Below are 9,458 nucleotides of genomic sequence, written 5' to 3'. Positions count from 1 at the left end.
GTTAAAGGACATAGAATTATACATTACCGAGGTTTTTTAACAATGATGGAATGAATGAATTCTTCTGCAGAATTATACTTCATGCACGGATCCTAGATAATATCAATATGGCTATAATTGCTATAATAATATAAAAATGATTTGGTGTTAATCACTGCCTGTTGGTGTAAATTTACCTGAAGGAAAAGACTTGAATCAAGTTTTAAAACATTCAAGCTTCACATGAATGGGAGAGAAGTCTGAGACCAGTTTCCCATTCACTTGAATGAGAAAGTGGTCTCAGCTGTCTGAAACAATGTGTTTTCCACACATTCCTCCCTCTTGGAGCCTCAGAAAATGCAGAGAATGATTTTTGCCTTGCAGACCATTCTCAAGACAAGAGACTGCACCTTTTTAAGTCAAGCTGCTTTCAGCACATTGCCTGTACAAATGAGTTAAGATGTCATTTAATTTAGTTTTTACATTTTGACTTCAAGGAATTTTCTTGAGTTTGCTTTATTGCTGAAGAAAACACCTACACTATAGCCGCAAAGTGAAATCTAATTTTCACTCACAACATACGGCATCCATAGCAAAATTCTTGTGCTGAAAAAAGTTGTGTTTTGACGGGCTATTTTACACTCAAAGCACACATGAGATTATGAATATTGATGGATGAAGCAAATCTGTTAAGGTGTTACAAAAGGTCAACCGGGCTACTAATTAAACCATCTGTGGCTTTGGGTATGAAGGCTTCCCTGACATTAGGTTACCTGAACAGTAAGCGCAGTCATAAATCAATTAAATACAAAGTTAAAAGTAGAGAAACATCACATGTTTCACCTGGAATGGCTGAAGAGCTGTAGCCAGGATTTTGCAAATAATGTGATCATGAGTCAAATTCCAGCCAAGACACAGAGAAGAAAGGGCTTTTGCAAATTTCCTCTTGCAGTGCTGCTCATAATGTGCCTGTGTTAATCCACACAACTTCACACTGGACACCAAACTTCATTAGATCCTGAGCTTCTGCCCTTTTTAACAACTGAAAATATCAAATAAGACACTAAAACAAAATATGAACCCACCTTTTGTTTGTAATTGTATTTATTTATCATTATATATAAAAACAACATCAAATAAACAAACAAACAAACAAAAAAAACAATGGGTAAGTTCCCCTGATTAAAGAGAAATTAAAAAAAGACTTATACTAATACTAATACTAATACTAATGTTGCCCTTTCAAAATAATACCTGTGTGATATTTTATCAACAAGCTATGACAATTATTTGTAAAATTTGAAAAATAAAGACCACATGAAAAAGTGGTAGCTTTATAAATGCTACTAAAAACAGCACACACAGGTGAAGAGTCTTTAGCATTAGACCCATCAGGACCAACTGTGCTGGTTGTGACCTCCAGGGGGCAGCATGGTTACTTTCCTGGTAGAAGGATTTAACCACCATGTTCACCCAAAGCCTCACTGCAGGTGATAGTACAAATCCGAGGTGTGGATTAGAGCCTAAGGCATGAAACAGCAGTGACTTCATCAGGGCTTTTGATATATGACACCTCTTATACCTCCCTTGATGGGTGCCTGTTGCAATCATTTCCAATTTTTACACATAATACAAGGTCAGCAGCACTTGGGATGAGATTTTTCATGAATGACTGTCAAAATTAGAGCAGGATTTCTTTTAATTGGCTGAAAGAGATGCAGAAAAGGGAGAATATATTCAATAGGAGCTTGTATTGATACCTTCACTGTATAAAAACAAGATGCTTTGTTTCATGGTTAATAAATACATTTCAGCAATTAAGAGCTTTGATACCCAAATCAGTGAGAAGGCTCTTCAATTATTGTTGAGGTCAGTGTCATCATCTAATTCTGTCTGCAATTGCACTAGAACGTATGTTGAATTATAATGAACCCAAATAATGATATAAAAAAAGCATTTGATTTTAAATTGGTTTCAAACTCAAAACCTAAAGTTTAACACCTGGGACTTGACTTTTGACGTGTGAAACAATGACACTGACAATAATGACATCAGTGTGCTTCCTCTAAAAAGTGACAGACTCATGGTTACAGTATATGTTTGGGTGTGTACTTCAGTGATTCAGTGGTGAGGCGAGTTGAGATGTTGTCATTTGTAATCAAAACTGAAACACAGGACACCTAACATTTTCCACGGGTAAATTGCAAGAGCAGTGGAAAATGAAATGTCTAAGCTGAAATCTTTGAAAACACTCCTTTAACATCATCCACTAATGAGTTGTATTGAGGTTAAAGTGGTTTATGGCTTTAGGGGTGGAAATGTCGTCTGTCAGTCGGTTGATCTGCAGCTTTGATCCTGACTGAAATATCTAAAAAACTATGATGTCGGTTGCCATGGAGTTTCATCTGCGTGGAGTTTATTTTACCATTGCTCTCCACTGTGATTGACCTGCCTTTGATCAGCCCTGGCCCCCTTTTTCTTTCATTTTGACCCTAACCCGCTAACTCTAGCCCTGACCCTGTGAAGGCATGCCCAGGCATTGCCTTCACCGGGCAGTCACCTGCGCACAGTTGATCTTTGTGTTGTGCATGTACAAAAGCCAAGGGCGGGTGTTCTCAGTCTCACAGCTAAAACATCATCATGGATTAACCTCTTGAATCTAAGCCTGAGGAAGAATCACCATGGTCATATTCAAGCAATTATTGATAACAAAACCAAACTGAAGTTCCTGCACCTTCCCATGAATAGTGAGGTATTTCATTTTTTGGTTCATGTATGAATTGTGAACATTTTTGTATTTAACAAAGTAGTTCTAACTACTGTTTTTCTAAACAGCTTTAGTTAGCCAAACTAGATTTCTCCCTATGGTAACTTTGCTGTAGGTCAACTTCTTCCAGTGTGAAGTAACTGGTTGCAAAGCTATGATTCACTGACTTTTCATCAAGCGTCACGTTTTAGGTTGACATTTAGGGTTTTCTGTGAAATGTTTCAACAACTATTGGATGGATTGTCAGGAAATATGGTACAGATATTAATTTCCCCTCAAGACGAATTGTTATCACTGTAGCGAGTCCTCAATTTTTTTTTCTAGCGCCATCATTAAGTTAAATCTCCATTTGTCTGTACTTGTTTTATGATTAAAGTACAGCCTCAGTATGCTAGCAATTAGCTCGAAGCAACATTGTTCACAGAGCTGTACAGCCTGTAGCGCTGCAGTAGACTCTTAGTCTTGTTCAACACTTAAAATGAGTGCTCGAATGAAGCTGCAACAATACATGTTAGGAAACCACAATCCCTTGTACAGACAATATAGATGGAAAGAGCAAAAAGATTGGGTTTGAATTTACAGTGGGACACAAAAATATGCAAAGTCCTATAATAAATTAATTGTGGTCTGCTGTTTGGTAAATTATTCATGAGAGAAAATTATTTCCTGTCTAAAATGTGTTCATAAAACACCTTCAGTGGACCTACACAAAGAAGGAATAAACCTTACATGTGAGAGAAGGGGGCTGAGAGCAGAGAGGCAAAGCAACAGATAAATCATTTCAGAGCTTCTGTTGGCTTTGTCTGTTTGTGTTCATCTCCACAGCAACTGCAGTGGATGAATCAGCCCCCGCGCTGCAAACGGGGAATGAACACTGCAACTGATTAAGACGCTTCAGTGTCACACAGACGTACGCAGACACACATTTCATCACACCATTGTTAAACATGCAAAGTCCTTGATGAATCATTTAAATCAGAGCATAACCGGTAAATAAATCATTCCCACTACTGAGGGGAGCACACAGTTCTCTAGAAACAATAAAGTTGGTATTGTTTCTTCATCACATATGGAAGTTGTGCGTATGAGGATATAATCCATGTATGTGAAATAGGGTTAGAGGTTTCATTCCTCATAAGAGGAAGAAAAACAATGATGCAAATACTTTCCGATATCTTTATAACAAACAAATCTACATTAATACTTAAATTGCAGACTGTAAACCTGGTGTTCGAGGAGTAGCTGAAGTTGGGAAATGTGCTTATTTGCTTTTTTTTTTTTTTTTTGCCAACAGTTAGATAAGAAGATTGATAGCACTTCCATGCCTTTCTTCCAAATACCAATACAACCATGAGACGGTAGCTTACTCTAAGACTGGAGACTGTTGGTCAGGAAACAGCTACAATGGCTCTGTCCAAAGTTCGCTAAGCAACACATTGTATCTTGTTTCTTGCATTTGTACAAAAACTAAAGTCTGGTTTTATAGGTTTCAGACTTTTTTCTTTTTTTGCTGTTTGCCCTCGCTTCTTGTCTTTATGCTAAGCTCTGCGATTTCCATTTTTAGCTGGGAAATAGACACAGCAGGCAGGAGACCATTAGCTTACCTTGGCACAAAGACAGGAGACTTGGAGAAACAGCTAGACAAACATAGTCTGGTAAAACTACAAGTTATATTTGTTACACTATGACATTTGTATAGATAAAACAAACAAGATGCAAATCACAAATGTTAATTTGTGAATTTTGCTGGTATCTTTGCCTTTCAACAACGCCAGGCTAACTGTTTCCCTCTGCCTTTATCAGTCTTTATGCTAACCTAAGCTAACTGGAGGCTGCTGGTAGCTTGATATGAAGTGTCCAAATATGAGACCAGTATGGATCTTCTCTGCAAGAGAGTGAATAAGCACAATTCCCATGTCTGAAATGTCAAACTAAATTCCTTTAGCACAATATGAGCTGGCTAATATTTGACAAATTATCATGTAAAACACAGCTGTGTTTACTGTGCGCCTGTTTGATTCTTGGGTAACAGAGGAACGATATTATTGTTTAACGGAGGAATGTCATTACAGCACATGCCAAAACTATTCTCACAGACAATGAGCACTGTATGTCTGCAGAGAAAAATCAATGCTCATACCAATTATTTCTACTCTCGGTGAATGACAGCATTTTGTTCCGTTATTGTATTTTTCACTCGTTGTGAGTGAATTTTTAGATAAGATGGGGGGTAGCGTTCTCCCCAATTCTATTACATCTCCCACAGTCAGGAAGTTTCCTTTGGCCTGCTGCTGGCTGTTCCTTTTCCCACGAACAGTGAGAGCCGGGATCCAGTCCCATCTGTTATACTTAGATACTCAACGAACCCGAGTCACCTTTATGTTTCCTCTCACGTCCACCGCTCTGCAGAAGCTGCAAATGTTGTCCATGTCATTTATCACGCTGGTGTCAAGCGAGCAGGATCAGCAATAAGACGGGAAAACAGTCTGCGTTTTTCAAAATGCAAATCAAATGTATGTCTCTAAGCTTCAATTCTCATAAAAACTCATTTTTACTATGATTTTGTAGCAAAATAATGAATCATTTCGTCTATTGGTTTTCTACATTTTTTCTAGGTTTTTTTCCAAGCAGGGCCTTTTCATTGTGATGTAGTAGGAGAAAAAGCAGAGGTGTAGACCATGTCAGTGAGCCAGCAGATACAACAGAAGAGCCCTGGATTTGGCACACCTGAACGGGATTTATTCATTCTTGTTAGTTGTTAGTAGTTACTCCTGTGCTTTTTCTGTCATGACATGTAGAGAAACGACTGACAGGAAAAAGGGCCATCAGGTCATTACATTACCAAAGCTGACAATCACTCTTAGTCAGTTTCAAATTAAATACAGTCCAATTAACCAGTGACAAAACAATGTCTTAATTATACTTTTAGTGGGGTCCTTGTTGCTATGGTGTTTACTGTCTGTTTTCTGTTTCATTTTGTTTAATACCACAGTAATTATCTTGTTTAACGCGTTCTCTGTGACGCTGATCCAGTCTGTTTGACCTCCGACGCCCTGCTTTGTGGCAGGAGATAAGCTACTATTAAATCCAATACCACCACAGCAAACAACAGCCTCTTCTGTCAGATTGACAGACTGCTGAATATCTTATAGCCACCCAGCACGACTCAACACATGCAGCACAAATATAGTCAGCTCTAATCTTTGTATTGCTCGACTGCACCCATGTGTGTGTGTGTGTTATGGCTGTGTGGCTCTGGATAGAAATGTGTTGGTCGGTCCACCACTTTGGTCCAGACTAAAATATGTCAACGGCTGTACTGAACAATGCAGACATTCGTGGTCCCCAGAGGATAAGGCCTACAGACTTCAGTGGTCCCCTGTCTTTTCATCTAGCATCACCATGAAGTCAAAGTTTCAATGTATTCAATGAAATGTCTTGACAACTTGTCTTGAAAACTGACGACATTTGTGTTCCACACAGGATGTATCCAGATGACTTCCTCTACCACAAGGATGACATTTTTGGTTTCAGAGTGAAACATTTTTATAATTTTTCGATGAATTGTCATGACATTTGGTGCAAACATTCACGATCCTGTCGGGATGAATTGATCCTCTGACTTTTCATCTAGTGCCATCGTCGGGTCAAAATTTCAATTTGTAATGAACAAATACCTACTGTGGCCCTCAGAGCTAAATGCAATGTAACATCTTCATCCGTTTGACAACACATGTGCTGCAAATACACACAACACAATCAAATTGTTGTTTCCAAGGGACATAAAACAGTAATGAACCCGGCTGGGACGCATTTGTTGCTCAGTGCTTTTAACTTCAAAAGTCACAAAGCAATGAACAATGTGCAAGATCTTTCTGTATTTGCAGCACGTTTTGTCAAATTGATGAAGATGTTTTCTGAATTTGTTTGTGTTTTGTCTGTTTGTGTGTGTTTCAGGGCCGACGTAAACACCTGCACAAACAAATTACATTCCCATCAGCCTCAGCTGTCCCTTTGTGTTTAGTGCCAATTAGCAATGTTAGCGTGCTAAGATGATGAACATGGGAAACATATTACGAACGAAAGCTGGAATTTCTTTTATTACATTGTTGCTGTAATGTCTGCTGACATAACCGTTCAACAGTGATTGACAGAGGAAGGCAGGTTTAGATACGAATCGAAGTTTCATCATCGGCACTGATCAGATATGACTTCATGTTGATCGCCTGCCAGACCACAAGGTTGGTGCTCCACTTTAGTCATGAACAGTCGCTGAGAGAAGACCGACATAGAGTCCGTGAGGCAAATTACCAAGAATAAATATTTGATAATCAATTGTTTTTTGCTGACTAGGTGGTTTGGGCTGAAATCAACTATGTGCAAATGCCATCTTTTAAATATGAGACACAGTCTGTGGGATTTGGAGTCTGCCACTTGTGACCTGAAGGGTTAAACTTGGGATGGGGTTTTAACTGGATAAGAGGTCAGAATGGGTTCGGCCCCTGAGGGTTTTTTTCTGTCAGCTGACCAACAAAAGAGAAGTGAAAGTGAGAGGGCAGGAGAAACCTTGTGTTACACTGACAGTTGGGGGTTTCCTCTAGAGGAAGTTTGACCTAGAATTTGTTGTCAAATTATGGTTTGGGGTTATTTTAGTGGTCACAACTACACCTCACGTGTGGAGCATAAATACACAAGCTGTTAGGAAATGATAGTAAGTATTTCTATTTTTGCTTGTACAGTTTATAGGTTGTTTATAGGCTGAATTTACAGCTATGTGATCTTTTCCATCCAGTTTAGTTTATGACGTGATAGTTTGAGTTGATGGTGTAAAGTGTTGGCTGTTTATCAAGTTATTGACTTATTGTCTTTATTGAGTCATCACATTGGGACTCACCATATGCAAGCATTCTTCACTTATGGTCCTGCCCTCCTCTATCTGTCTGCTTCCACTCCCTCTCTCTGCGTTGGAAAAGTTGAAGCTGAACATTGCGTAACAAACTTTCTCCCCCCCCAGCTCGTGGTCTATGTGTATGTGCTCCTCGTCGTGTTGCCCTTACATGCGCTCTTTTTACGCAGCGCGCTCATTGGAACGGGACATCCTGGTGGGAGTGAGGAACTTGAGCCGTGCAGCGCGGGGAGGGGCAGGGTGGGAGGGGTGTGTGTCATCTCAAAGTACCGTGAAATACAATCCGGGACGTGCGTATTAAGTATTCTGATCCAAGAGCGGAGCGAGTGAAGTAAAAAAAAAAAGTTTCCAAAAGTTTTCAGACGCTGATTGAGAGTTACTCAGGACGAAGCAGAGGTTTACCGCCGATCCAAAGAAGAACCCACACAGATACAGAGCAAGTAAGTCACTTCTACTCCACGTTGATCATTTCTTTTCTCACGTCTCGTAAAGCCAAGTGTAAACATGAAGCGGTGCGCGCAGGATCTAACGGTCTCTTCTTTTACACAAGAGAAAGTCTCTGGTACAGCTGAGGTGTTGCAGTGGCCTCCACACAGAGAGGGAGGCTCACAGACAGACACACATCAGAACACGTTGGCGAAAAAGGACAGAACATATCAAAACATCACAATGACCACTCACCAGCTATTGTCCTTATTGAACTTGAGCATCCTTCCTTCATGTCAGAGTCCGTCAGCTCTGACTGAAGTTTAGCCTTGAACCTGCTGAACTTAGTTTTGTTATCAAATGCAACAAAAATCCAATTAATCACTGATAACCTGATTTGTCTCCAGCTGTTAAAAAAGAGGAGGCCTCTTCATTCTCAAACTTCAAAATGTTGCTTTTCTGTTACACTTGCATTTTAAAACATTTTTTCCATGTTCAGTCAAAAAAAAAAAAAACCCCACACAGTCAATTAGCGAAGGTATTTTCAAGCCTTCAGCCTTGTTGGTCGGTGGCCAACCAGCTGCAGCTGATCCTTTTTCTTTCCTCAGAGACCTTGAAAGATGTGCAGTGCAGAGGATTTAAACCTTTTCAAGTTTCTCTTCTGCATATAAGGACATTCTGGGTATTCAATATGATATTTAATATATATTTATTTTTTTATTTAATCAATTAATTAATTTAAACATGGGTCCAAAATCACCAAACAAAACGAGCCCTGCCACTTTAAAGCCGATATTGTTTGGAAACTGACAAGAATTTAAAGCGCTTATCTCAGGGGCCAGTGGGCATACCAACCATCCCGGCATGCCAACACAAACTGACTGAAGAGAAGTGCAGAGCTGCAGAGGGAGAGGGCACCATGCAGCATTTTGAAAGAAGTGACACATGGGGTAGTGATAGGCAAAGCGAGAAAAAGATGAAGAAGTAACACTTCATTTCAAGCTTGGCTGATGGCTGTATTATAAATCCATTTAGGTCTGTGCAGTAAAGTGTGAGGGAAGAGCAATGCTGCCAAAAAATTAGGCTTGTGGAATGGCTTTTCATGGTTTTAGGGGGTTGAGTGGATGACTAATTGGCCAATTTTAGGCCACCTAAGGTGCAGTAGTGAGATAACTTGGCTTTTTCAAAGCCTGTGAAGACACACACTACCAACAAAACAGCCAGAAAAGCGTTTTGTTCAGTTGTTGTATTTGAAAAGAAGTCATATTTCCTGTATTTTTTGGCCCATTATACTTGTATTTGTGATCTTATCACCTCTAACATTAGTCCAATTATGGTCTGGGAGTGAGTAGAAACAGGCAGAGAAACTTTTTTTTTTTT

At 39.5% G+C, this 9,458-nt stretch overlaps 1 protein-coding gene across 1 annotated transcript in view; it reads left to right on the top strand.

The window, feature by feature from the left end:
- The first annotated feature begins 7,885 nt into the window (after nucleotides 1-7,885).
- The window catches only part of tgm1l1 (transglutaminase 1 like 1), a 20,261-nt gene continuing 18,688 nt past the window's right edge, over nucleotides 7,886-9,458 (top strand). Inside the window, exon 1 of the mRNA XM_023404620.2 lies at nucleotides 7,886-8,092. The gene's annotated coding sequence lies outside the window, so the exon portion shown is untranslated. The remainder of the gene's footprint in view (nucleotides 8,093-9,458) is intronic.

Source organism: Seriola lalandi, unplaced genomic scaffold (assembly GCF_002814215.2).
Source record: "Seriola lalandi dorsalis isolate HSWRI2012SDOR001 ecotype SW California unplaced genomic scaffold, Sedor1 jcf7180002054253, whole genome shotgun sequence".
NCBI classification, from domain to species: Eukaryota; Metazoa; Chordata; class Actinopteri; order Carangiformes; family Carangidae; genus Seriola; species Seriola lalandi.
The sequence above is the reverse complement of the archived record's forward strand: the minus strand, read 5'-3'. Positions and strand labels throughout refer to the sequence as shown.